Raw genomic sequence first — 6,804 nt, 5'->3', positions numbered from 1 at the left:
ATTGATTACATAATTAAGATCTATTTTGTAATTAAAAATAATTTTCCATAATTAATTATGAATTTTTCTAAATAAAAATAGAATTTTAAAATGATTTTTAAATAAAATAAACCAGAAATAATTTTCAGAGGTTGAAACTAAATTCCAGAGAATCAAAACCGGGTCATGGATGGGTCTGGAACCGGGTCGCGAAAAACAGGCCTGAGCCGCCCCTTCCCCAGAACACGGTCACCGGGATAAAATCCGGCGAGCCAAATTCGTGTTCTTTCGCGATTTCTTGGCTATCCTTCTTGATATTAATCGATTTCATAGCACTGCAGCATCTCAGATATGACCCCAGTTCAAGTTCACCATCCCTGGAACGCCGTTTCCGACGAACTCGCCATTAACGCCAGCGAGTTCGAAGGTTTTCCGGCGGTCATGATTCAGGCATCCAAAAACGCAGATAATTACATGAATCGTGTTGTTTTTACACAATCTATTGATTAACACACCTCAAACATACCCAGAATCAGTTAAATTGAAAATCGTAAATTTTAATTGAAATTGTTCATGAATATAAATCCTAATTTAACAATCTGAGAATCAAATCACAATTTGGACATGTTATTGAACTCCATATTTGAATATAATATACCAAATTGACTAAGAAGAAAAGATCTACATGATTATGCCATCAAATCATATCAAAAACATCAAGAACAAAAATTCATAATTTAATCCATAATTAATTTGTATTAAAATAATTAAATTAGAAAAATACCTTAGGTTATTACTAATTTCTAAGGCTACCGTGTTTAAATACGAATCTTAGGCACAAAGAGCAAGTATTCGATTCGGGGAATAGTTAGCCCAAACTGCTCAGTCATATCCAAGTCTTCAGCAGATTTGCCGTGCGGTAACTCACAATCAAAACAATGTAGAAACTGAGCCAACACTAGCAGAATGCTGAGCAACCCCAGTTGCATACCTAGACACCCTCTTCTACCACTACCTAATGGTAAGAGCTCAAAATCACGTCCTCGAAGGTCTATTTTACTCTCAGAAAACCTCTCTGGAATGAATTCTAGAGCATTGTCACCCCACACCTTAGAATCTCGTCCTATAGCCCATGCATTTACAATAATTTATGACTTCTGAGGGATATGATATCCATTAACTGCAATATCCTCCTTAGCTTCATGGGGACCAAGTAACGGTACAATAGGGTGTAGTCTCATACCTTCTCTAATAACCATGTACAGATATTCTAGTTTGGGCAAATCCGTCTCCTCCACCATTCTATCAAGTCCAACAATGGAAGTTAGCTCCTCTTGACATTTTTTCATTGCGCCTGGATGTCTCATTAGTTCTGTTAGTATCCATTCGATTGATGTAAATGAGGTGTCAATTGCTGCTGTAATGATATCGATCATGATGGACTTGATATTGGGTATGTCAATCAGTTTGGCTATCTCTTGATGGTTGATAGAAGCGTTATTTCTAGATAAAGATATAATTTTATCGAAAATGTCACGATTATTCTTAAGAGTGCCATTATTCAAATTTTGCTCATGCTCCTCAATAGTTAGCTCCAACACTGCATCAAGTTTTTTGCTTGTTGCCTCATATTTCCGTGACAATCCCTGTAGGAGGCAATGTGTAAATCATGTTAAAACTAGAAAGAGTAAAGAAGCTTAAAAATATGACATAGATGATATATAGGACCTGAATAATACTAAGTATTTTTAGGTTAATCTTGAGTTGGGTTTTGAATTCTGTTGGGCTTTATTTAGGTTTTGAATAATGTAGAAGTTATCTCTACTATGGCTGTTGTAGTAATAGTTGGGATAGCTTGATTTTAGGAAACAGATTGAGGTTGTTTTGGCTTTGAGTTTTTGTAGGGATTGCTGATATGCAAAAGTCCTGATTTTTAGCATCACAGTTGTAGTGTTTTCTATATCACTTGTTTTCATTGAATAAAGATATTAACGCTTTCAAAGTCTAGTTATATTGTTCTCTTTCCTGTAAACCTTATAGTTGTTATATATAAACAATATTTTGGTATCAGAGCTTAGGAAACATCCTGTAAACGATGAGAAGTGTTGTAATGGACATCAACAAGACCAAAGTAGGCGGATCAATAGGGTTAAGCTATCCTATGTTAACTAAGAGCAACTACACCTTTTGGGCCTTAAAGATGAAGGTGTATCTACAGGCACAAGGAGTTTGGATAGCCGTAGAACCGATAGATCCGAAGACGGCTGTTGATGATAAGGTTGACAAGGTAGATTTGGTTATGCTGTATCAAGGTCTACCTGAGGAGATGATTCTCTCGATTGCAGAGAAAGGGACTGCCAAGGAAGCATGGACAACCCTGAAGATGATGTGCCAAGGGGCAGATCGTGCTAAGAAAGCAAAGGTTCAGACACTGAGAACTGAGTTTGAATCCTTGGTGATGAAAGACAATGAAAAAATATATGAATTCTATTTAAATTTGAATGGACTTGTGACGAACATACGAGCCTTAGGTGAACCTATAACAGAGTCCTATGTTGTCAAGAAAATGCTTCGTGCAGTACTGACCAGATTTCTGCAAATTGTTTCGACATTGGAACAATTTGGTGATTTGGAAAAGATAACATTAGAAGAGATAGTGGGCTCGTTGAGAATCCACGAAGAAAGACTAGGCAGAAGTAATAAGAGTGAAACAAATGATGGACAATTGATGTTAACAGAAGAGGAATGGTAAAAACGTGAAGCCATTGATAGTAAGCTACTACTAACTCGTGAAGAATGAAAAAAGCGATCAAGCAGAAGAAACTCTGTAGGGTCTTTTCCAAACACTAGACCTCGAGAAGGGCGTGATAAGAGTAATCTAAGGTGTTACAATTGTTCAGCATTTGGACACTTTGCTACAGAATGTAAAAGACCAAGATGAAACAAAGAAGTAAAAGAGGAGATGAACATGGCAAGACTCGAGGATGATGAGCCAGCTCTACTACTTGCAAAATGTGACGACGGAGATAATAAAGAGGGCACACATTTGAATGAGAAATGAATTATTCCATCAAAATTGTCAAAGGTTCAGAATGAGTCCAATGTGTGGTACTTGGACAATGGAGCCAGTAGTCATATGACTGGCTTCAAGTCGAAATTCATGGAACTGGATGAACAGGTACGTGGCTCGGTGAGTTTTGGAGATGGATCTACAGCTCGAATTGAAGGACAGGGGACTCTAGCATTCGAATGCAAAAATGGAGAAACACATGCTCTAAAAGATGTGTATTATATTCCAACTCTTAGGAGTAACATCATTAGTTTGGGACAAATGACTGAGCAAGGAAACAGAATTGCAATAAAGGGAGAGCTACTGTGGGTATATGATGTTAAGACAGGCTTCTCATGAAAGTAAAATGATCTCCCAACAGACTTTATAAATCATGATTAACTCTGCAAAACAAATGTGTATGCTGTCTAAACAGGATGAGATGTCGAGATTGTGGTACAAACGTTTGGGTCATGTGAATTATCATGCTTTGTCTCTTATGTGTAAAGATAAAATGGTGAATGGGATGCCGAAAATTGAACTGACAAAGGAGGTATGAAGGGGTTGCCTTATGTCTAAGCAAACAAGAAAATAGTTCCCAGCAAAGTCAAACTACAGTGCAACCAAAGCTTTAGAATTGATACATGGAGATCTTTGTGGCCCAATTCAACCAGAAATAACCTCAGGAAAATGGTACTTTCTTTTACTTGTGGACGATTATAGTAGATATATTTGGGTTTACTTCTTGAAGGCAAAGAATGACGATTTGGGTGCCTTTAAAGAATTCTGCATTTTGGGTGAAAGGGGACCGGAAAGAAAAGTAAGGACTTTCAGAACTGACAGAGGAGGGGAGTTTGTGTCAAATGATTTTGAGAAATACTGCAAGGAAAATGGAATAGAAAGGCATTATACAGCACCATATACACCGTAGAAAAATGGTGTAGTGGAACGTCGAAATCGCATGGTGGTTGAAATGGCCAGGAGTTGCTTGAAAGAAACTAAGTTACCCTCGATCATGTGGGGAGAAGCTGTGAGACATTCAGTCTATCTACTAAATCATTTACCAACTCGGGGACTTACAAAAATGACTCCCTGTGAAGCTTGGAACGGAAAGAAACCACACATAGGGCACATCAAAGTCTTTGGCTGTATCGGGCACATGAAAATTCCTAGCCAACACACACGAAATCTGGACAATTGTAGCAAGCAGGTGGTAAACTTGGGAAAAGAGCCTGGGACTAAATCCTGCAGACTGTATGATCCACTCACCAACAGAGTACATGTTAGCAGGGACGTCACCTTTGAAGAAAAAGAGTCATGGCCCTGGGATCTTAGTGAAAATGAAAAACAGGATGATATGTTTACAATAGAAGGAATGAACATGGAAGAAGACTTAGACAATGGTGTAAGAGAATATCAAATGGAAGGTGGTGAAGACACCCCAAGTGATATGAGTACTCCTCGAAGTAACACTATTACTTCTCGAAGTATCAACAACAACTCAACTCAAAGTGACAATAGCTCTCAACATGGTGGTTACTCCTCATCTACATGAACAGAGATTGGCAACTCTTTTTCATTGCAGACACCAACTCAAAGTTCACAGTCATATATTAGAAATCTAAATACAGATAGCTATGATAACAGTACTGAACCAAGGAGTACCAAGAGATTATGTTAGGTCACACACACTGTAGAGGGGGGTGAATATAGTGTATAGCACAATCAAATCGAACTTCAATAACTCAAGTAACAGAAAACAAACTTTATTTAAAATAATAAACTCTGTTACAGTATGGAACTATCCTCTCTCATTGATGAACAAATATCACGAGAGTTGCTAGGGTTACAATGAATAATCTTCTCGATAACAATAACACTTATAGTGTAAACCCTATGTCTGTGTTTATATACTACACAGTTACAAGATAATCGCTAATTGATATGGAATATAATTCTGCTTCCTAAAATATAACAATCAGATATCTTTTCTTCCAAGTATTCCATTCTTCACGAAATTCCTTCTTCATGCATATCTCTTCTTACGTTTGTCTAGATCTTCTCTTCCTGTAAATCAGCTGCCTTCCTTATCTGAATATTTCCTTTAAGTCCTGATATTATCTTCTGATAAATATCTTCTGAACCTTAAGTACTGATAACTTAAGTTCTGACTTCAGTATAAGTACTGATTTCAGTTAAGTACTGATTTTTCATGTTTAAGTAAGATCTAAAAACTAAACATAAATCATATTAGACATGACATTATCTTATATATCTAACAATCTCCCCCAACTTGTAAATTAGCATAATATACAAGTTTAACAGATATTTGATGATGTCAAAAATATTAAGTACAAATGGATGAGAATTTGACTAGATAACTACAACTTACAGTCCTTAAAGCTTTACCAACTTTAACTTCTAATAACAACTTCAGTCTGTATTCATATCAGAATTTGAGCAGTTGTAGATCTTGACTTGGCTTCACTTTCTGATCTCTCTGATGTCAGGAGTTGTTCTGAGATAATTCTTTAACAAACAACTCTCAGCATATCTAAGTTCATCAATCATCCTCCTTTTAGCATCTTTAAGTTCTGCAGAATCTTCACCAGTTTGAAAGATTGCAGCCCTGAGATCATTAATTTTAGCTTTCCTTATGTCCTGATCCAGTCTAATCAAATATGCCTTGTCAGACTCAAGATTGAATTCCACAGCCTTGTAACCCAGAAAGGTAGTTATAATCTTAGCAGAGTTAGGCTTCATCTCAACAATATCACCCTTGTGATCTATGTACTTTGGAAGATATATGCTGTCAGACTTAACAAAATAAAGCCTTTTCTGTTTCTGAATTTGACTCTTCAAATAGTTTGCAGCACTTTCTGTTATTTTGTCATTCACTTGAAGTAAGAATAATACATGTTACAATTCTTCAAAATACTTCAGTGGAATGGCATTTTCCCTTATATGATAAACCCTACCATCTGTCATGAAGTACAACAAGATGTGTTCTCTTAAGTAGGTATGGTAAACCATCTGTACAGATTCTAGTTGATTCAATCTTTTAGGTGTTGCTCCAATACCTGGTTCACTTAAGGAAGTTGGATCATTGGTTGTGTTCTGTATTCTTCTTTCATCAGCACTACCCAATCCAGATTTATCTCTTGCTTCCTTTCCAGTAACCACTCTTGCTTCAAAACCACTTACAGCAGTCTTCAAAGGTTGAGTCTGTTTGGCTTTGGTAAATCCTGGTAGGAGTATCTTTGAAGGTTTAACATGAACAATGTCAGAGGTTTCCTTTAATTTATCTTCTGATATCAAGTTAACTTGAGCTATGTCAGAGGTTACTTGCTTTTTTGAGATATCAGAACTAACTATATCTTTACTATGAACAACTTGAGCCATGTCAGAGGTTGTCTTAGAAACTTTTCTTGAAGTTAGTGCAAGATCAGCATCTTCAGCAGTAATTTCTTCATCCACAAGAGGCACATAAACCTTGATAGGTTCACCAACTTTCTCTTTGCCCTTGGACCTTGGATTTATCTGCAATTGTGATTTAGCCTTGGTTGCTTCAGAACTTGTTCTTTCTTTTATCACAATGCCTTTGGCCTTTGGAAGTTTCTTTTTACCAACAGAAGCTTCAGATTTAGAATTGACATTTTCTGACTTAAGTCTTGCTTCTTCTTCCATTAGACTCTCCAAGTCCATTCCTGGATTTTCTTTCAGAAATAACTGCCTTAATATTTCTTCATCGAGATCCAAAAGTTCATCAGAACTTA

The 6,804-nt window shown here is 36.7% G+C and overlaps 1 pseudogene; it reads right to left on the bottom strand.

Annotated features, from left to right (window-relative positions):
* Positions 1–797: 797 nt before the first annotated feature.
* Positions 798–6,804, bottom strand: part of LOC141716843 (cytochrome P450 CYP736A12-like) — a 58,415-nt pseudogene continuing 52,408 nt past the window's right edge.

The sequence above is a fragment of the Apium graveolens genome, chromosome 4 (genome assembly GCF_009905375.1).
Source record: "Apium graveolens cultivar Ventura chromosome 4, ASM990537v1, whole genome shotgun sequence".
NCBI classification, from domain to species: domain Eukaryota; kingdom Viridiplantae; phylum Streptophyta; class Magnoliopsida; order Apiales; family Apiaceae; genus Apium; species Apium graveolens.
This window is presented reverse-complemented; position numbering and strand designations above follow the sequence as displayed.